The sequence below is a fragment of the Cetorhinus maximus genome, chromosome 5 (assembly GCF_964194155.1).
Source record: "Cetorhinus maximus chromosome 5, sCetMax3.hap1.1, whole genome shotgun sequence".
In the NCBI taxonomy this organism is placed as follows: Eukaryota; Metazoa; Chordata; class Chondrichthyes; order Lamniformes; family Cetorhinidae; genus Cetorhinus; species Cetorhinus maximus.
This window is the reverse complement of record NC_135883.1, coordinates 119,086,009-119,108,950: the sequence shown is the minus strand read 5'-3', so window position 1 is coordinate 119,108,950 and position 22,942 is coordinate 119,086,009.

Genomic DNA, 22,942 nt, shown 5'->3' with positions numbered 1-22,942 from the left:
CAATCTGATTTAATTGAGGATGTACTCTAGATAGCTCGACAAATTAGTTAGATGGTTTAAATTTGAAGGTATAGATTCAAATATTGGACAAACGTTTTACAGTACGTATTGAATACTGTTATCTCTGTTTATGAGAAGCTCTACTAACAACCAGAATGGATAATGACACAAACTTGTGTTCTACTAACTCACAGGGGAAGAGGGTCTGGCTTTAATTCCTGGCCTTGACTGACTAAACTGATCCCAGTTAGCCAGCAGTTGGAAAACTATAGTTAACCTGGGCCATGGAGGAGAACAAAATTTACCCCTGGTTTGATTCTTGTCATCATGTGCATGTATACACACTGGTTTGCCAGGATTAGCACTGTAGAATCCATCAACCCCATTCCTTTTTTTTAATTGTTCTTTCACGGGATATAAGCGTCACTGGCTAGGCCAGCATTTATTGGCCATCTCTAATTGCCCTCGAGAAGGTGGTGGTGAACCGCTTTCTTGAACCGCTGTAGTTCATGTGGTGTAGGTACATCCACTGTGCTGTTAGGGAGGGAGTTCCAGGATTTTGACTCAGTGACAGTGAAGGAATGGCATTATGTTTCCAAGTCAGGATGATGTGTGGCTTGGGGGTCAACTTGAAGGTGGTGGTGTTCCCATGCCTCTGCTGCCCTCGTGCTTCTAGGTGGTCGTGGGTTTGGAAAGTGCTGCCAGAGGAGCCTTGGTGAGTTGCTGCAATTCACCTTGTAGATTGTACACACTGCCGCCGCTGTGCATTGGTGGTGGAGGGCGTGAATGTTTTAAGGTAATGGATGGGGGGTGCTAATCAAGCAGGCTGCTTTGTCCTGGATGGTGTTGACCTTTTTTGTTGGAGCTGCAGTTATACAGGCAAGTGGATGGACCTTATGTTGGAGGGAAGGACATTGATGAAGCAACTGAAGATGCTGAGGAACCCATGTATCAATGTCTTATGTTGCAATGACTGGCATCCAATAATCCTGATGTTCTTCCCGTATATTAGGGACAACTCCAGACAATGGAGGACTTTTCCTTTGACACCCATTAACCTCAGCTTTGCTAGGATTTCCTTTGGTGCTGTACTCACTTAAATACTACATTGATATTGGAGGTAGCTATTCTCATTGGTGAGTAGGATCTGTTTGATGGCATATTTAAAATTCCTTTGCCTGTCATTTTATTGAAGTCTTTAGCTTGTTTAAAATAAATAAGTTACCTCCGCAGTTAAAACAGCAGCTGGAGGAACTTCAGACAAATCCTTTGAGTATAAAATGTAAAATTTGATTTTAATACACCTTCACCTGACAGCAGGGAGTAGGCATGGGGGACTTAAAATCCTTGTAGTGACCAGATCACTAAATGTTTCTTGGCCATGCATGCACCATTTTAATAGGCACTCTCTCGCCTGTCAGTGAGTACAAAAGTAGGTGCCTGATGATGTAACTCATGATCAGATGATATAATTCAGACCCTGGCTCCATTTTAACACTGGTCAGCTGCATCAAGTGCCTGGTTACATGAAGGAGTAGGCCTAATAGAGGGTGTAAAAAAGATGCCTTTATGGAGTCCAGAGGAGCACCCCAGCTCCATTTGGTGTACAAGAAGTCTTTGGTTGGGAGAGAGGGCTAGCGATTGCTGTCGGGTTTTCCCTCCCCTGACAGATATCACTGCCCCCTCTAACATCTCCCACCTCACCATCTCTTACCTGACTGCCAGGCATCATTCTGAAGCTCAAAGACAATGCTTGTCTGATTCTCCCCCGCTAGACTGATGTCATTGATGCCAGTTTCAGATGGCAGTCAAAGCTGATATATTTAAATAAGTCCTGGGAGTTAAAATGCCCTAGGCCTCGCATTGGTGAGCTGTGCTCAGCCAAACCCCACATTTATCCCTCACCCCAGGTAGTTAGGACTATAGTGTTCAGTTCTTCAGGTTGGTTGTTATTTTTGAAGAGCAAATATTTCATTTGCACCGTTAACGCAAGGGTGTTTTGTATTTATTGATTCCATGCTGCTGTTCCCCAGTTCAAAGATTGTGCAGTTACCTGACTGGGTTTTACTGCTTGCTCACAATTTCATTGTTTGCTTCTCCCTCCTTGTGTTAATGTTATTCTTATTGGTTAGTTTAGAGAAAAAACTGAGCTGGGCAACATTAGAAATGTTTCTTTTTTTTAGAGTATTTCTAATGTTGCTTGACTCAGTTTGTCTCTTTGCTTGGATCTAAACTAATGGATCCATTAAACCCACATCTGAACAAAGTGTTCCAGGACTGAAAGTATAAGAAACTAAACTGACCTATAATCCCCTTAAAACTAAGACCCAGATGTAAATTATTTTTATTACAGTTGGATTCTACATTACAAGTGAAAATACGGCTCAGCTCCAAGTGTTTTTCTCACGTTGACTCCGATCCAATGTGAGCCTGAAGAACTTAATAGACAGTCTGGGGAAATGGGCAGTATAGTGGCAGATGCAATTTAATGCAGAGTAGTGTGAAGTGATTCATTTTGGTAGGAAAAATAAGAAGAGGCAATATAAACTAAAGGGTACAATTCTAAAGGAGGTACAAGAATACAGAAACCTAGTGGTATATGGGCACAAATCATTGAAGGTGGCGGAGCTGGCTGAGAGTGTGGTTAAAAAGGCAAATGGGATTCTAGGCTTTATAAGTAGAGACATTAGAGTATAAAAGCAAGGACGTTATGATGAACCTTTACAAAACTCTGGTTCAGCATCAACTGGAGTACTTTGTCCAATTCTGGGCACTGCACTTTACGAAGGATGTGAAGGTTTAGATGGTGCAGAAAAGATTTACAGGAATTGTTCCAGTGATGAGGGGTTTCAGTTATGTGGATAGATTGGAGAAGCTGCTGTTGATCTCCTTAGAGAAGAGAAACTTGAGAGAAGATTTGATAGAGGTGCTCCAATCATGAGGGGACTGGACAGAGTAGAAACGGAGAAAATGTTCCCATTGACAATAGGCTCTATAACCAGAGGACATTGGTTTAAGGTGATTGGCAAAAGAACCAAGGATAACGTGAGGAAGAATCTTTTCACGCAGCGAATGGTTAGGATCTGGAATGCACTGCCTGAGAGGAAAATGGAGGAAGATTCATTTGTGGCTTTCAGAAGGGAATTGAATTGTAGGTATGTGGGGCGAGGGCCGGAGAGTGGGACTAGCTGAGTTACTCTTGCAGAGAGCCGTCCCAGACTTGATAGGCCAAATGGCCTCCTTCTCAGCTGTAACCATTCTTAAGTTCTATGGTGACTCATCATTCAACATCAAGGCATTGGTCAGTTCCAAGTGAAGTGATTTGCTGCCTCCAAATCGCACTTGTTTTTCAGCAATGACTTAATAATATAAGCATATTTGTGTAGGGGGCAGGATAAACTCCCTACACCTGAATGGGTGTGCTGCAGGTGCATTCAAAATTTGGCCTTGGATTTCATTAACAAATGTAGGAGCTGGAATACATATGGCTGCCATAGGAATCAGGAAGGCCCCCTGTCCATCAGAAAAAAGCAATTGTGTTAAAAATCAGCCTTGGGCAAGAATGGAGGGGAACTTGGACATGCTCAAATTTAATTCTTTCTAAAACCAATTTCCACTGGATGGGGCGGATTAAAATTTCTCCAATAATTCTGATTTCATATACCATTTTGTTCACTTTCAGATACTTTTGTCTTTTCGATATCCATTTACAGAAGAACAATACAATGCAGTAAGACCGAGGGGAGAATTTTGGGCACAGGCGGGCGCATAGCCAATCATCACCCGTGATCGACTGCGCACCACCATTTTACGTGGGCGGCATCAGAGCGCAGAAATCTCCCTGAGGCACAGAGCTGCCTCAGGAAGATTAGTTTGATTTTGGAAAAGTTTAATAAAGAAAAAATAAATTTTTAAGGTATGTACCCTCATGTGACAGTGTTACATGAGCTGGGGCATGTCAATGAATTTTATTACAAATTTTTATTAAACTTTAAAAACCTTCACGAAACCTCATCCCGCCCGTGGATGAGGTTCCATGATAAATGCAAAGGCCGCCTGGGCTCTTCGCCTGCCCTCCAACCTTAAGCTTGTACGGGCAGCTCATTTAATTATTTTAATTAGTTTTTAAATGGCCTTAATAGGCCGTTGACAGTTTGGCGGGCGCGCAGCTGACTCTGCTGCGCACCCGCCAAACTGAAGATCTGAATGACGAGCGGTGACATCAGGACATGCGCCCGACATCACTGTGCGTCATTTTACGCATCGGCGAGTGGGGCCCGCCCCCGCTCGCTGACCCAAAGATTCTGCCCCTATTGTAAGGACAGAGTGTATTGTTAATATAGAACATCTAGAACATAAAGCAAATTGGGACGAATGAAAAAAGCATGCCTCAATGAGTCATCATTCCCACATGATACTCTTTCATTGCGCCTTGCCAGCATTTTCATGCCCTACAAAATGTTTCGGATTCTGTGCAGAGAGACATCTGATTCCAATTAAATGTATTAGAACTAAATTCATGGTATGCACTAGACTTGTGATAATATCAGCTGCAGTGTGCAGTACGTGAGTCCCAGGCAGCATTGCCTGCAGTTGTGGAAAAAGAGAGTGACACCATTACTAATTCAGGAATAGAGCTTGTCTGGGTGGGAGTGTAGTGGGATGGGGGAGTACTTATAGCGTCTTGTCTAAAATCAGGTAGGCTTATCCACCAACAATAGATATATATTTATTGTAAAGAAATTGTAAAGAAAGAAAGAATGGCCTTTCTTGGTGATAAAGGATTCCATAAAATTGCATAGGATAGCAGCACAGAAACAAGTCACTTGGCAAAACAAGTCCATGATGGCACTTATGCTACAATTGAGACCTTTCCTGTCTTTCTCAATTTATTCTATCAGCACAAACCTCTATTACCTTCTCCCTCATCTCTAGATTCCCCTTAAATCCATTTAAACTATTTACTTCATCCACTCACTATAGTAGCGAGCTCCACATTTTCACCATTCTCTGTGGCTCAGTTGGGAACACTCATCTCTGAGTAACAAGGTCCAGGATTCAAGTCCTTTTCCAGAATATGAGCACAAAAATCAAGGCAGATACTCCAGTGCCATACTGGGGGAGTGCTTACACTGTTGGAGACACTGCGCAGAATTTTCCATTTTTGAAACTATGTGCGGTAGCAGGGGGGGTGGGGTTTCATGATGCGCTTCCTACTGGGCAGCACGGCAGGAATTCACGCCCGATTTCATGCTCAGAAGCTAATTAAACCCAAATTGCAAGTTGGGGCAGGCAATGATTCGTTCACCTCGCCATTACCTAATGGGGTCGAAGGCCCAGGCGCTATATTTAAATGTACCCGAACACTCACATTCACTTTCTCCAGCCCAGCTGTGTGAAGGAAACATCCCAATATTGCTGCGTCCAAGAAAAAAGCTGCACCAAGGTTCAGCAATGACTCACTTGAGGCCCTCGTCCATGGAGTGCACCAACATCAGCATATCCTCCACCCCACGGATGGCTCCAGGAGGCTCACCAGCCTCACCTCGCTGGCCTGGGAGGCGGTTGCTAGGGAGGCCAGCTCGTTGGGCACTCGCCTGAGAAACGCCATCCAGTGTAGGAAGAGGATGAATGATCTTATCAGCTCCGCAAGGGGAAGTCAACCTTTAGCTCATTCCAATCTCACACTCTCATCATGGCATCATACACTCAAAGGGTTACAGTGCTCAGGGATCTCACACAATATTAGCTGGGGAGACATCAATGCTGATTGTCTCATGGACACTTTAAAAATCACCAGCATCTCATCTAACATGCTGCACAAACTCCATCCTCAGCCCTCACTGGGAAAGTCTCAGCACACAGAGCAGGCATGCATGCTTCCCAACCTCCCCTCCATCTCTTCTCATCACACTCCATCTATTTGTCTTCATAGAGGCTAAGCTTGCCCATAACAAGAGGGAGGGATCCCAGACTGGAGGAGGGAGGGCCAAAATCCAGGAACTGCCCAAATTGGAGGAGGATGCAGCCAGATTGGCAGGGGAAAACAGAGATTGCTCCTGTGGGGAAGGCAAGATTAACCTCCTCTCCCAGCAAGCTAATACGATGAGCCCTCCATGAATTGATCACATCCTGACATTCTCAGTGAGTGACATGCAATGTTGTACTCAGCATGTTCATGAACTAAATTATCTGCTCTCTCTTACAGGCAGCAGCAGGTCCAGACAGAGCACTAGAGCCAACATAAACCCCAGCCCCCAGCCCACTTTAGAGGAGGATGCTGAGGAGCCATTTGAAGAAGACCCATCACTGCGTTCACCTGCACCCTCCAGCAGCTCAGAGACACACACTCCATAGAGCAGGCTGGGCTCACAATATGAGGAATCCCTTATTGACACTTCTCCACAGCAGTCAGAGGTAGCGACAGCTCAGGTCTCTGGCACTCAGCGGACTGTTAGAGATCAGGCACCCACTGAGTCCGAGTCTGATGATGAGCCTCTGTGAATGGCCATCTCACACAAGCTGGAAATGCAATGACTGGAGGCAGAAAAATCTGATAGTTGCGAGAGGCATCAACAGACTAGAGCGAAGGATGGAGGAGTCTGTCTACATTCTCTCTGATGTCGTGACACAGACATGCGAGCGCCTCGGGGTCTCCATGGGAAGTGTGGCAACCTCCTTGGAGGCCTTGCTTCAGCAGATCCTGCTGGATATGCATTCGGACCTGCATTCCATCGTTTTAGGCATTGGTGGGATCCATCAGTTGTTAGGCGGGAGGGGGACAGGGCACCTTGATCTCCCTCCAGGAGCCCCTTCTCAGGAAGTCAGGCAGGGGCCCACAGGCACTCACAAGGAAGGGGACCAGCAGCTGGAGACCCCAGGGTCATCCACCCAGGTGACTCCAAGAGTGTTCAGCTGAACCCATTCCCCTCTGCCTGTGACCCCATCACCTCCAGCTGTATAGACCGAGGAGGGTGCCCCTGCCCCACATGAGGACACCCAAAGTAGGCCGGTGCCCTCCAGGTCTCGGCCCTCTAGAGGACATCCACCAAAGTCATCAAAGGCAACAGGGCATAGCAGTCAGCAGACTACCACCACCTCTGCTGCGGGTATCGGAGATGCACCCAGATATAGCAGTAGGATAAGAAAAATTAAGAAACTTTGACATCACTTCTGGGTCACGGGTATTCAATCACTGTATATATCATGCACCTTTGTAAATATATTTGCTGTTCATGAGAGTGGTCGTGTCATTTGAAACCATTGTGCATATGCATCTATGAGCCCTCTTATTGCCAGGGTTAGTCATGTTCCCACTCAGTGTTTGCTTCCCTTTGTGAGCCCCACATTCGTGTGATGCATAGCTGAGTCATGATAGCTACTCTACCCATGTGTTATGTCAGGGAGATGAGTCAAACTCTTTACTGGTAGTGCCTGCAAAATGCATTTGTAACCTCTACTCCTTTGACTCCAACATAGACCAGGACTTTTCATTGGTCGGGCAGGCTCAGCGGGAGCGGGTGGAGGTGGTTGCGGAGCTGATCGCCGCCCGTGATCAGCTCCGCACCGCGATTTCACGCGGGTGGGCCAATTAAGACCGCCCTGCATGAAACACGAACGGTAGCACTTACCTGTGCCGGTGGGGGGAGGCGGGAGAGTCAGGCCCAGCGCTCTTTCATGCAGTAAAAATTTAATGAAATATGTCCCCTCATGTGACTGCGTCACATGAGATGGGACACGTTTTCATTTTTCAAAGAAAGTTTTTAGTCAAGTTATAATAGCTTTAGGAAACCTCATCATGGACGAGGTTTCCTAAAAAACATAAAGGTGCCTTTTTGCCTGCCCGCCAACCTTTAGGTTGGACGGGCAGCATAAATATGAAATTAATTAGTTCATTGATGGCCTTAATAAGCCTTTCAATTATCGGCAGGCGCAGCCGACTCCGGCGCACGCCCGTCGAATGAAATATCGCGAGACAGCACGATACTGTTGGTTCACATGCCTGACATCATCGCGCATCATTTTACTTTCCGGCATGTCGGGCCCGCCCCCACATGCCGCATGTAAAATTCTGCCCATCGAGTTGGGTATGCTCGATAGCCTTAGAGGGTTAACTGTAATTATCTCTCAAAATGAGATGGCTGCCTTCATTGGTAGCGCCAAAGCACAAGATCTGCACCTTTGGTGGTCTCTCTAACCATGCATGCATCTCAGTGTCTGCTAAAAGTTTCTCATAAAGGTGGAGATGACTGCATCAAGTCCTTTGACACAGCGTTTGCACTGTTGTGCCAACTTTCACTTCCCAGAGCACATGGATACATGTTTCATCACTGACCTTTCAAAAGATTAGGGCTTAGCGAATCACGAGGGTTGAAGGTGCAAGTCCGAATGCCGAACTTGCTCTCAATGTAACTGGTTGTAAAGACTTATCAGTGCCCTGGCATGGCACTAAGGGTCAGAAGGAATGTAGCCCTGACCCGTTGCCTACACCTTAATCCTCTTGGAATCTTGTGGCTATCAGTGTTTGCACGGGCATGTATTCCACGTTGTGTTTCTTCGATGGTATCCTCACGTGGAAGCTAACCCTCATCTCCCTCTTCAGGTTCCTGCCCTTCCTGCTCTTCATCATCCGAGGAGCTCTCAGCCTCCTCCATGTCTTCCTCTGGCAAGGGATCCCCCCCTTTGAAGAGCCAGGTTGTGAAAATGAAACAGACAATGATTATATGGGACACCCTCTGTGGAGTGTACTGCAGAGCCCCACCCGAGTGGTCCAAACATCGGAAGCGCATCTTGAGGATGCCAATGATCTGCCAGATGATGGACTGTGTTGCCTTATGCACAGCGTTGTATCTCTCATCTGAGTAACTCAGAGGACAACACAAGGGTGTCATGAGCCATCGTTTGAGCAGGCACCCCTTACCCCCAAGCAGCCATCCCTGTAAATACTGAGGCCTTTCGAATATGTGAGGCGCATGGGAGTGACTCAGGATGCAGGTGTCTTGGGAACTCCCAGGGTACCTGGCACTAACATGTATGATGTCCTTCTGATGATCGCACACTAGTTGAACATTCAGGGAGTGGAACCCTTCCCTGTTAATGAACATCAGGGCCTGCTGCCATGGAACTCCAAAGCCACATGTGTGCAACTGAATGCATCCTGTACTCTAGAGAAGCCTGAGATAGCTGCAAACCCCATAAATCTAGCAGTCTGGCTAGCTTCATTGAGTGTGAAGCTGACATAACTTTGAGCCTTACTGTAGAGGGCATCTGTCACCTCCTTGATACATTTATTTGTGGAGGTAGCCTGTGGATCCCTGGAATGATCTGCAGGCAAAAAAATTGAGCGCAGCGGTGACCTCAGGGTCACTGACAGGGGATGTCCTCCCAGTCCACGGGGCATTAGATCCTCCCGCAGAATGTGGCAGATATGATCCACCACATCTGACAATTGCAGATGTGCGTGGCAATGTCTTTTGCTCATCTCTAGATCGGGAAGTCTCCTTCAGTGGACCCTTGATTGTGCGAGTTGCCTCTGTGGGTTGGGTTCTAATCTCCTCATCCTCAGGGTGTTGCTGGGGCTCCCTGGACCATAGACCTGAGGCTGGGCCTCCTCGTGAAAATGGGCTAGGTGGCGCCAGGCCCTTCTCCTCCTCGTCAATCAGATCACTACCATCAAGAAGGCAGCATTGAGCACAGGCTCCATTATTCAATCCTCCTGCTCCCTGGGGACTGATGGATACAACAGATTAATGAACACTAGGCATATAAAGTAGACCTCCCACTCGCAAACAGAAAGCCACTGTCATGCCCTAGAGTTCCATCTGCACTTTTAGTTTTTTGCTGTTATAGCCTTGTAGCTGAGATGCACTCACACACATCTAGGTGACCAAGATGCCAGCCCCGATAATTGACACCTCAATCCCACAGAGGTTGAACGAGGTTTGGACACATTCATGAAATGTGCCACCCTACTAAAGACGCTCCTGCAATCTCTGACCTGGTACGCTGGTCAAGCTGAACTTGCACTTCAGCAATGGCTGGATGCCCTTTGGCCCGTTATCCATGCCAATCCATGCATATTAGAAGCTTTCATTGATGATCTGGCAGCAGCTGTGCTTCCTTTACAGTTGTCTGCATTTTCCATTCTCAAATATCTCTCTGTTAAAGCTCAAATGGAGCGACTGTATTGTGAAACCAATGACTCCTGCAGTCTCTTGTTAAAGCACAACAAAAGGCAATGGCTCCAATTGATCCTTCTCAAGGAAGTCTTCTCTTTCCTCTCAGCTCTGACTCTAATTAAATGTTATGCCTCTAAGCAGTTTGATGGTCCCCCCTGAAAGAGCCCCTGAGTCCAGCTGTGGGCTCCTCCCACACTGCCTCAGACCCCTCCCGTGCCGATTCATTTCCAGCTTCAATTTCAAACTGCACAATAACTTTGGGGTTTTAAGATAGTGGTGCTGCATTCTTACTTTATCATGACAGCGGATCACAGCCCCGAATTACCTATGGGCATATTGAACTTTTTAAAGAAGACATGTGTTCTTTTAAAAAGACATAAAAACAAAAGCTGGCTGGGAATGTAAAGTAGCCGCTTTCTGGAAAATTCCCATGTGGATTATACTTGACTGGTTACTCCAGAGAGGACATGGAATGTTGCACCTAAAAAGGTGTCAAGGCCTACTTCAGACAGCGACGCTTGAAAGGAAGAAATGCAATGCAAAAGACTGAACTTTAATCTCTTCTGGTTGCGGAGACAAAGGAGACTGATTACCACATCTCAGCAGAAACTACCTCCTGTTCAGTTATATCTCAGAATGTGGAAATGGTCTGAGTTGAAAGAAGGTACATTCTGGGCGGAAGACATGTTTGGCTTTTTCCTTCCAGGAATACACAAGAAAAGGGGTTAAAAAGCTAGCTACAAACTTGATCTGTGTGTTCTAGCTCTGGTGTACTCGTGTGTGTTGTGAAGGTCACAGAAGAAGTACAGCAACTAGGCATCCCTGCAGCTTGCAGGTAAAACTCTCTCTCTCAGTTGTGGGAGGCAAGTCAGCAAAGCCACAGTCAAAACCAAAAGAGGACAGCTCCTTTAGCTAATCTGCAGAACTAAGTGTCTCCAAAACCAACTGCTCAACTGTCAAAGTCAGCTGTACTGGAATCACCCAACTTAATGGCCGCAACACATCGCCATCTACTCCTCACAGACAAGCAAAAAACTGGTTCGTATATCCTTTTTTCAACTTTTATTTCTGAACTCAACTTCTCATTTCTGATCTGTTTCTTTGGAAGTTACATTTTTATTATTTTTTGCCGGGTTTCAGTAACTATAAGATCTTGTGGAGGACAGAGTAGATGTTGAAAGGATGTTTCTGCTTGTGGGGGGGGGGAATCAAGAACCAGTGGGCACAGTTAAAAATAAGGGGTCTCCCATTTAAGACAGAGATGAGGAAGAATTTCTTCTCTCAGAGGGTCAATAGCCTTTGGAGCTTCCTTCCACAGAGAGCAATGGAGGTTGAATTATTGAATATATTCAAGGCTGAGTTGGATAGTTTTTTGATCGACAAGGGACTTAAGGATTATGGGGGACAGGCAGGAAAGTGGAGTTAAAGCCATAATCAGATGAGCCATGATCTTGTCGAATGGCGGAGCAGGCTTGAGGGGCCGAGTGGCCTACTGCTGTTCTTCTTATGATCTTATAATTTACATGATACATGGTACATGAATCACAAAAGATCATTGTGCAGGTACACCAAGTGATTAGGAAAGCAAATGGAATATTGGTGTTTATTGGAAGAGAAATCAAGTATAAAAGTAGGGAAATGTTGCTACACCTGGACAGCACCTTAGTGAAACCGCATCTAGAGTACTGTGTACAGTTTTGGTCTCCCTTAAGAAAGGACATAAGCAGTTCAGAGAAGGTTTACCCGGCTGATTCCAGGGATGAAGGGGTTAGCTTATGAGGAAATGTTGAGGAGGTTGTGCCTATACCCATTAGAGTTTAGAAAAATCAGAGGTGATCTTATTGAAAACATATAAGATCCTGAGGGGACTTAACAGGGTGGATGATGAGAGGCTGTTTCTCCTTGTGGAGGAGTCTAGAAGTAGAGGACACAGTTTAAAAATGAGGGGCCTCCCAATTAAGACTGAAATGAAGAGAATTTTTTTTCTCTCAGAGGGTCATTAATCTGTGGAATTCTCTTCCCCAGAGAACAGTGGAGGCTGGGTCATTGAATATATTCAAGGCTGAGTTAGATAGATTTTTGACTGATAAGGGAGTCAAGGGTTTTGGGGGACAGACAGGAAAGCGAAGTTGAGGCCATAATTAGGTCAGTCATTTTTTATTGAATGGCTCAAGGGGCCGAATGGCCTACTCCTGCTCCTATTCCTGTGTTCTTGTGTACTCTCTCTATTACCTCTTCAAAAAAAATTCAATAGGTTTGGTCAGACAAGACTTTCCCTTTTGAAATCCATAGGGCAACATTTTCCCCCCGTCAGGGGGGATGTGCTGGAGTGGGCGCAGGTGGCTGGGTTCCCGATCGGCACCCCCGGTTGGGGGAGCACTGCCATTTTATGTGGGCGGGCCAATTGAGGCTATGTGCCATGCACTCCCTGTGCGGGCGATGGGGGGGAGGGTGGGGGGGAGTTCTCTGAGCCGCGTGCGAAAGAGCACACAGATCTCCCTGAGGCAAAGTGCTGCCTCAGGGAGATTGGCTCAGATTTGAAACCTCAAGTAAACATGAGAAAAAAATTCTGCTGCCATGTCCCCTCATGTGACACTGTCACATGAGTTGGGACATGTCAATAACTTCTATTTTGAAATATTCCAAGATTTTTAATCCTGCCCATGGATGAGGTTTCATGTTTTTTCAGAAGCCCGCCAGGGCTCCCAGCCTGCCAGCCTTAAGGTTGGATGGGCAGGTCCATTAATGATTTCAGTCAGTTTTTTAATGGCCTTAATAGGCCATTGATAGGTCGGTGGGCGCACAGCCAAGTCGGCCACACAGCCGCCGACCTGAAAGTCTAAATGACGCGGGGTGATGTCACCCCGTGCCATTTTACACATCAGCGAGCGGGCCCTGCCCCTGCTCGTCGAACAGGAGATTCTGCCCATGATGACTATTCATTGTTACATTTTTGGTTTCTTCCATTCTCTCCATTCGTATGGATTCCAGTATTTTTCCTATTCCTGCTGTTAAATTAACTAGTCTACAGTTCCATGGACATGGTCTACCCCCTGCTTAATAATGGATATAACATTAGCTACCTGTCAGTCTTCTGGCACTACACCTTTCTCTAAAAAGTAATTAAATACATGTAGTTGTACCTCTGCTATCTCTTCTCTAAATTCTTGTAAAATCTGCTGATGTAATCCATCTAGTCCAATGGTTTCAATCCTCTTTAAGCTTGATTAGTTTATTTAATAATCCACCCTTTTTATTTTAAATGCAGTTATCTCATTTCTAACCTCATCATCTGATGTTATGTCCATCTGCCCTGTTGCCTTGGTAAAAGCTGAAGAACAGCAATTATTTGATATTTCTCTCATTTCTCTTTTGTTGCCTGTGATATTATCACTATGTAGCTCTATTCTCATCCTGACGTTCCTTTTTTTATTTATGTGCCTGTAAAATATTTCATTATTTTGTTTTTGTTGCTTGATAATTTAATTCTATAGCTCTCCTTTGCTGTCTTAATTGTTTTTTTTAAACCTGCCTTCTAATTTCTTCATATTCTCCATTGTCATGCTCTCTCCTGTTGCCCATATACATAATATATGTCACTGTTCATACCCTCATTTTTTTATTCCTTAGGTATTCATTCATGCATAGTGAGTCATTAATGCAGAGTTAGTTCTTATTTTTCAGTAGACTATATTCTTCCTGCACTTTATGGAACAACATTTTAAATGTGGGTTCCCATTGTTGTTCTATGTCACTGTTTGCCAATATCGTTTCTATTTTATTTTCTCAAGTTCTATTTTCAGCCCTCAAAATCAACTTTTCTCCAATCTATTACCCTTGTCTTCTTCACGTCTTCTTAACTATAAGAAGGCAATGGGCCTTGACAATGTTCCATTGTCAATAGTACTGAAGACTTGCGCTTCCAAACTTGCCGCGCCCCTAGCCAAAGTACAATGTTGGCAACTAACCAGCAATATGGAAAATTGCCCAGGTATATCCTGTCCACCAAATGCAGGACAAATCCAACTCGGCCAATTACCGCCCCATCAGCCTACTCTCCATCATCAGCAAGGTAATGGAAAGTGTCATTGGCAGTTCTATCAGGTGGCACTTGCTTAGCAATAACCTGCTTGCTGACACTCAGTTTGGGTTCCACCAGTGCCACACAGCTCCTGACCTCATTACAACCTTGGTTCAAACATGCAAACAAGCCCACATCCCGTGAATGAAAAAAAAAAAGGTCAAAATCCTGGAACTCCCTCCATAACAGCACTATGGGTGTATCTACACCACAGGGACTGCAGCGGTTCAAGACGCAGCTCACCACCACCTTCTCAAGGGCAACTAGAGAGGGACAATAAATGCTGGCCCAGCCAGCAAAGCCCACATCCCGTGAATGAATAAAAAAACACTATCAAAGTCTATCATTTCAGTTTGAGACACAATTACAAATATTAATCCTTACTGTGATGGTTTATAGTCAGAAGCACAAGTATCAGGATTTATGCTTTATTTGGTTAACTGACTGAGCAATTTAGGCTGAATTTACCTGACCCATGACCCTGACAATGGCTATATCCCTGCACCTGGTTCATCAGATCACTGCCCCTTTTCCAGGTGAGGAACGACAGAACTTTCTTGGGGCTTGTGCCTGTTGCAGGCCCACGAGAACTAACAGGTAAGGTGAGAAATAGTGTACCTGACCTGCCGCTACATATTCTAAGACTGGGCCTCCATGCTGGGGCAACCAGAAAATATAGCACTGTGGTCTGCTGCCAAGTCCCTGTGGATTGGAGGATCCACGAGGAATCCTGGGGGCAGGCTGAAAATTGTCACATAGGTAGACTTTTGCAGCTTGAGACTTTCCTGCCACTTCTGCCATGCTAGGCTTTGCTGAGAATTTGGAAATCTACACCAGCTGATGTCAAATTTCAGCCATTGTCATGTGGACAGTAGGCATTAGGGGGTCCATTTTTAAAAAGAGTTCCTGGGATGTGGGTGATACTGGCAAGACAGTATTTATTGCCTATTCCTACTTGTTCTGAGGCTAGACTAGATGGGGTGGCAAGATCCTTGAACAAGTTCAATATTTATGATAATCAGCTGATGTCAGAGCAGGTTAACATCATCATTTAACCTTAACACGGACATGCACTATATCCCACTAAATGATGGTTCCACCAGTTGAAATACAGAACCAGTTAGAGGTTTGGAACTTCAACAACAGTTACTTGTATCTCTGCAGCCCAATCATGATAAGTGCCCAACCCTGGATTGATAAACAATTGTGCCGGAATTTTCCGCCCCTGTTGGCATTGGGCGTCATGGCGGGTATGAATGGACAATATGTCAGGAAGGCCAAAAGTTGATTTCATGATGCCGTGAAACCAGTTTGCAATGATCCACTCCACCCGTCAATGGCGGGCCACCTTTCCCACTGCCGGACATCGGGACCGTCATTTTAATACATCTGCTTATAATTATAATCCCTGCCCACCGGAATCATTCTCCACACTGGATTATCTGGGCATATCACACCAACATGTTTCACAACTGTACATAAGTAACGTGCACCTGGTGGGCTGCACTTCACTCGGAACTTCGAGGTTTGTTTGCCAACCTTGCTTCGGGCAGCACTCGCAGTCATCAGTGCCAGGCTTCGCAGACAGCACCACATCACTTTTAGGGCGCTCACAGGCAGGTCTCTACCTACCAGATCAGCCGTAAGGCAGGAGTGGCTTTTCAATGGCTGCAGGGCTAGGGCTTGCTTGGGGAAGGAGGAGACGTGGCCTCGGGCAAGGGAAGAGACTGCAGGACAAGGGCTGTACAGGAGAAAGGGGATATACCAGGGTGTGTGTGGGGCACATGTTGATCTGTGAAAGTGGCCTCAAGATAGTGAGGGTTGAGGAGGCAGTCTCCAGAGGATATGAAGCTGGATGGAGATGTGAGGATGTATGTGAGAGAATGAGTGGTGATGCCCTTGAGCTGGCAGTGAGTGAGATGCCAGTGATTCTGTGATGGCCTTGTGAGTGGGTGAGTTTAGAGTGATGAGATCATTCATCCTCTTTCTGCACTGATGGCCAATCTCTTCTGTGCAGCGTTGGCACTGATTACCATTGCCACCACCTCCCAAGCCAGAATGGTGAGATTGCAGGACCTCCTATGGCCAGAAGGGGGCTGGTAGACGTCATGGCAGGCATCCAAAAGACATTCCAGTGATGGGTCACTGAATTCTCCTTGGCTTTCAGGGCCATGTCTTCACTGGAGCAGTCCTGGGCTGCGAGTATTGAGAACTGTGTGGTGGCTTCAGTTTAGATATGGCACCTGGAGTGAGGAAATGGTGTGGCAGGCAATTTAGAGGCCATCTGCCGGCAAGATGGCGTGTTTCATGTGGCTGCATTATTAATGAGGTGGGAAGCGGGTGATACGGTGTGAAAAGCCACCAATGAGGCTACCAGGTAAAAGGCCCTTTTCTCTGCCAACTACCTCACTTAGTGCAAATCTGGGATGATTCCACCCAAAGGGCAGAATTTTGCCCTTGTCGGGTGGGCTCGATGGGGCCAGGCGGGGGCGGTAGGGAAGCCGGCCGCCACCCATGATCGGGGCCGGACTGCGATTTCACGCTAGCGGGCCAATTAAGGCCTACCCAGCATGATACATGCCTGTGCGGTGGGGGTGGGGGAGTGGAGCAGGACGAACAGGGAACTTGGTGCATGCGTGCATGTGCGTGCTGGAAAAGCTCCCTGAGGCACAGAGCTGCCTCAGGGAGAGGAAGAGTTCTGAAAAACAAAAATAAAGAATTTTTAAATGTTAAAGAACATGTCCCTCATGTGACTCTGTCACATGAGCAGGGACATGTTATGAATGAGATGTCAATTTTTAAATTTTATTTTAATTTGCTGTTGGAAACTTCATCCCGCCCATGGATGAGGTTTCCTAAAAGGTGCAAAGGCCACTTGGCCTTTTCGTCTGCCCGCCCAACGTAAGGTTGGACGGGCAGCGACTTTGCATTGACATCGGGACGCTCGCCCGATTTCATTGTGCGTTGTTTCACGCTCGAGCGGGTCGGGCGTGCGCCCAATAAATGAAAATTCTGCCCATAGTCTTGTACAAGCCTCCAGTTAATGCTGCTGTCAAGACCTGACCTAATGTTGGAAATCTTAACAGTGCTAGCTGATGATAAGATTCATGAGAAACTGACTGTAAACATTGAGTTATCAACAGTAGTGACACACTAAAGTGACTTGCCCCATATTAGACAAGGTCTTCAGCAATCAATAAAGAGCAGATATTTCATTTATAGGCAATTTCCAACTAGAATGTTCCAAAAGTGGCCATAACAAAACAGGGCAACTGGAGATAATAGTATGTTGCGAGGAACCATACATAACAGCATTTACTGAGACATGACTAAAGAAAAATTAGAATTAGAAATTAAACATTGCAGGATATAACATACTTAGAAAAGATAGAGGGGACAAAAGGGGAGCTGGAAATAGCTGTACTTAGTAGGGAAAACATAATCGCAGTAGAAAAAAGTGGTGCAGCTATTAGCAAGTCAGAAATAGAATCCATATGTATAGAGTTAAAACACAATAAAGGATCAATCACATTAATAGGTGTAGCTTACAGGATCAATCTAAAGGATCAATCACATTAATATGTAGTCTATGGGATCAATTTAATGCCTTGACCAATCAGAGTCGACCTGCCTGGTTGAACAAAAGCTTGGCAGTTAGCTGTTCTCTGGTGCATTCTCCATGGGAAGGCCTCTACCAATCAGAGTCCACTTGCCAATGAATCAGCACTCTCTTCCCATGCAATATAAATTGTTGTTCCCTTTACTGTTGGCATTCTTGAAAACTGTCCTGATGAGTGCAAGATGAAAAGTTTCGACAGTATATCTCTTTGTTCAGCAATACATTCTAACTCAACATGTAAGAAGCCCAAAAAGGGAGGATTCACTACTGGACCTGATAATGGGGAATGAACCAGAGCAGACAAGGGAAATGAAAGTAGGAGAATGTCTAGACAATAGTGACCATAATATTATACAACTTGAGATAATAGTTTTTTTTATTTGCTCATGGGATGCAGGCATTGATGGCTAGGCCAGCATTTATTGGTCACCCCTCATTGCCCTGGAGAAGATGGTGGTAAGCTGCCTTCTTGAACCACTGCAGTCTGTGTGGAGTAGGAACACCCTCAGTGCTATTAGAGAGGGTTTTCCAGGTTTCTGACCCAGCGACAGTGAAGGAACGGCGATATAGCTCCAAGTCAGAATGATGTGCAACTTGAAGGGGGAACTTGAACATGATGGTGTTCCCATGCATCTCTTGCTTTTGTCTTTCTAGGTGGCAGAAGTTGTGGCCTTGGTGAGTTGTTGCAGTACATTGTGTAGATTGTACACACTGCTGCCACTGTGCATTGGTGGTGGAGAGGGTAAATGTTGAAGATATTCGATGGAGTGCCAATCAAGTGGGCTGCTTTATCCTGGATGGTGTCAAGCTTTCTGAGTGTTGTGGGAACTGCACTCACCCAGGCAAGTGGGGAATATTCCATCACACTCCTGACTTGTGCCTTGTAGATGGTGAGCAGGCTTTGGGGAGTCAGGAGGTGAACTACTTAGGGCAGGATTCCTAGCCACTGACCTGCTCTTGTAGATACAGTATTTATATGGCTAGCCCAGTTCAGTTTCTGGTCTATGGTAATGTCCAGGATGTTATTCGACTATTTAAATAATGTTGTTAGACATCAATGCCAGTGAATGAAAATCAGATGCTTCAGAATTATCCATCTTTTCCTTCCATTTATCTGTTTCAATCCTTTCTTGTTTTAACTAGTAAATTTTTTTAGATCCTCCAGTGACAAGCTATTTACACAAAAAATGAAAAAATTATCTTTGTTAAAACCTTTCTTCTGGTGCTGGTGAAATCTGTCAAAGTACTTGGAAGTTTTTGCTGCTGACATTGATGAATCTCAAGCGAGGCCCACTTTAGGATCCCCCAACATGCATCTGCATAATGAATTCTCAAATAACCTTTGCCCTTTTTTCAAAGAATATTTATTTTATTAGCAGAGCTTGTTGGACATAAATCAAATCATTCATGAAATACCCAGCCAAATCTCAGCCTTTTAAGTCATTGAAGTTTGTGTAAAACTAATGTTACCACTCCTCAACAGCAAAAGTCGACCTTATGTAATGGCCTGAGACATTACATTGGGATACAATGGTGTGGCCTACCGGATTAAATGTAATATCAAATTAACATCTGTGAAAGAACATGGACCATCTAGGAGGGGATTGACTTGCACCACTTTTCAATAGGCAATCCCTGATTACAAGTAATCAGGATCCTGATAATAGCCCAGTGTGGCCCTGCCCATTGGTACAAATTATATTAGCATTAGAATTGAAATAGATATATAAGGTAATGTAAATGATTCTATTCAGATGAAAATTCATGCTGTTAATGGTTTATAGCATTCCGCTGGGCCTTGTTTTCTAGGACTATCAAATTGACTTACATTGACTGCCTTTAAATTACATTAAAAATGTTTGGATAATGTTTTTTTGAAGGTCAGATTAATGCTTTAAGGTAACACTCTCGCCTCTGAGCCTGAGCATTATGTGTTCTATCAACTTTCCAGGACTTCACTAGGTAAGGGCTAAATTTCTTCGAGGGCTCTCTGACTTGTCCACTGTAACCTCAGCAGAAGATCCTGGTAAAATGGCATTTATGGAAATTCATCCCTGAAATCTGGGTTGATATTTAAATACCATTACTATAAGGGTCAGTCATGGTTCAATTTGTAGTACTGTTCCCTCTGACTCATAGCGTTTTGGGTCCAAGTCCCACTCCAGAGGCGGGATTTTCCAGCCCCGTCCACCGCTGGATTGCCCACTCCACTGAAAGTCAATGGGCTTTTGGCTGGGCCACTGGATACCCCGGCCCAGGGCTTGATCACAAAAATCAAGGCTGACATTCCAGCGTAGCACTGCACTGTTGGAGGTGTCATTTTTCAGATGAGATATTAAACCAATGCCCCATTTGCCTGCTTGGGTGTGTGTAAAGGATCCCATGGCACTATTTTGAAGAAGAGCGGGAAAGTTATCCCTGCTTTCCTGGCCAATATTTATTCCTCAATCAAGACCACAAAAGCAGATTATCTGATCATTATCACATTGCAATTTGTGGGAGGTTGCTGTGGATAAACTGGTTCCTGCATTTCCTACATTGCAACTCATTGACTGTAAGTTGCTTTGAAACATCCAGTGGTTGTGGAAAGCATTATATACATGCAAACCTTTTTTATTTTTACTAAGGCAGTGCTGCATTTTCAGGATGCCACCTTTTGAACGCAGTATTAAACTGAAACCCTGTATGACTGACCACTCATGTGAACAAAAAAGACTCCAGGATCTATTTGAAGAATTGCAGGAAGTGCTCCTAAAGGGTAATTTTGACTTTGGGTGATATAAATTTCTCCTGGTTTCTGGGAGAGTTATAAAACAGACAAACTAAATTGATATGACCCAAAAACTACTTTGCGGTGTCCTGGCCAGTATTCACCCTCAACCAACACCACCATAACAGATCATTTGATCACCAAAACTGGTCATTTATCTCATTTGCTATTTATGGGGTTCCACTGTGAGTAGATTGGCTGGTGCATTTGCCTAAAAATCAACAGTGACTGCACTTCAAACCTAATTGATTGTCTGCCCTAAGAATATGTTCATGCAAGTTCTTCCTTATTTGCAAACCCATGACACAAAGAGGTAAATGGCAGTGACCCATGTCATGGTATCAGTTGCAATTAATGTCATGATGAAAATGTTATGGGGCTTTTCCTTCCCAAACTAAAAAAAAGTCATACAACTCTGATAAAGACAGTCACTCTTTAAATTAGGTTCACACAACTTTAACTGCTATACCTTGGAGCTCTTTCTGGTTTCCCACGATCCATCAGATTTCTGGGTTATATTCGTTTGGCAACAGTGACATTCCATTATGGATGACTGAGCTGCTAATTTAGGGACTTTGCCCAGCTGAGATGCACAGGGCTCAGGATTGTCTGTCTTTATTGTCAGCATTTTGTCTGAGTTGAATCTGTCATTCTTCTTCCATCTTCTGACCTATCCAAAAAGAATAGTAACAATTTAATAGCTATTTGCAAGGCCACCAAATGGAGTTTCACTTTACTTCAGCCTAAAGTATAAAGAGGGATAAATAGCTGCATCAGACTGAGGTAGTTCAACACTGGCAGGAGAACACTATGGGCTCCCACATGGAATCGTGTGAACTAGAAATAGCAAGGCAAAGTAAATTATTAATTCTGGGCATGCTAACCCATACATGACATGAAGTTATCCTTCTGTCACGAACACAAGACAAAACGTAGGGGAAAACGGCAGAATTGTAATGCATAGATACTTGAGTGCATAATCACACACAACATAAATAAGCAATGAATGTATGTAAGTCAATTGTATGTGACCACTTAATCCCATTAATATATTTTAAATTATGCTAGCTCATGTCCATCTGTTTTGTGAACACAGGGATGTTATTCAAAGTGTTATTATCAGGGACAGTAATTTATCAGCTTTGGGGGCGGCTCTGAGACCTGGGAGAAGTTGGAAGGAGATTCAGGGTCAGACAGCACTGGAACACCTCTAGTATCCAGGAGCATTGTGGAGAAAACAAAAAAGCTGAAATCAACAGGTGAGGTGAGAGTGACTGCCCTTGAAATCAAGGCAGTATTTGACCGAATGTGTCAACAAGGAGCCCTAGCGCAACTGAAGCCAATGCGAATCGGGAGGGAAACTCTCCATTGGTTGGAATCATACCTAGCACAAAGGAAGATGGTTGTGGTTGTTGGAGGTCAATCATCACGTTCCCAGGACATCAGTGCAGGCATTCCTCAGCTTAATGTCCTGAGCCCAACCATCTCATCTGCTTCATCAATGATCATCGCTCCAACATAAGGTCGGAAATGGGGATGCTCGCTGATGATTGCACAATGTTCAACACCTTTTGCAACTCCTCAGATACTGAAGCAGTCCCTGTTCATATGCAGTAAGACCTGGACAACATTCAGGCTTGGGCTGATTAGCATCGCTGAATCCCCCACTGTCAACATCCTGCAGGTTATCATTGATAACTAATACAGTAGCTACAAGAGCATGTCAGAGGCTGGGAACCCCTTGGCAAGTAAATCATCTCCTGAATCCCCAGAGCCTGTCCACCATCTGCAAGGCACAAGTCAGGAATGTGATGGAATATTCTCCACTTGCCTGGATGAGTGCAGCTCCAACAACACTCAAGAAGCTCAACATCATCCAGAACAAATTAACCAGTTTGACTGGCCCTCCATCCATCACCTTCAACATTCACTCCTTCCATCACTGACACACAGTGGCAGCAGTGTGTACCACCTACAAAATGCACTGCAACAACTCACCAACATTCCTTCAATAGCACCTTCCAAACCTGTGGCTTCTACCACCTAGAAGGATAAGGGCAGCAGACACATGGGAACACCACTACCTGCAAGTTCCCCTCCAAGCCACTCATTGTCCTGACTTGGTGATATATCACCATTCCTTCACCGTTGCTGGGTCAAAATCCTGGAACTCTGTCCCTAACAGCACTGTGGATGTACCTGCAGCACATGGACTGCAGTGGTTCAAGAAGATGGTTCACCACCACCTTCTCAAGGACAATTAGGGATGGGCAATAAATTTTAAGAATGGGATC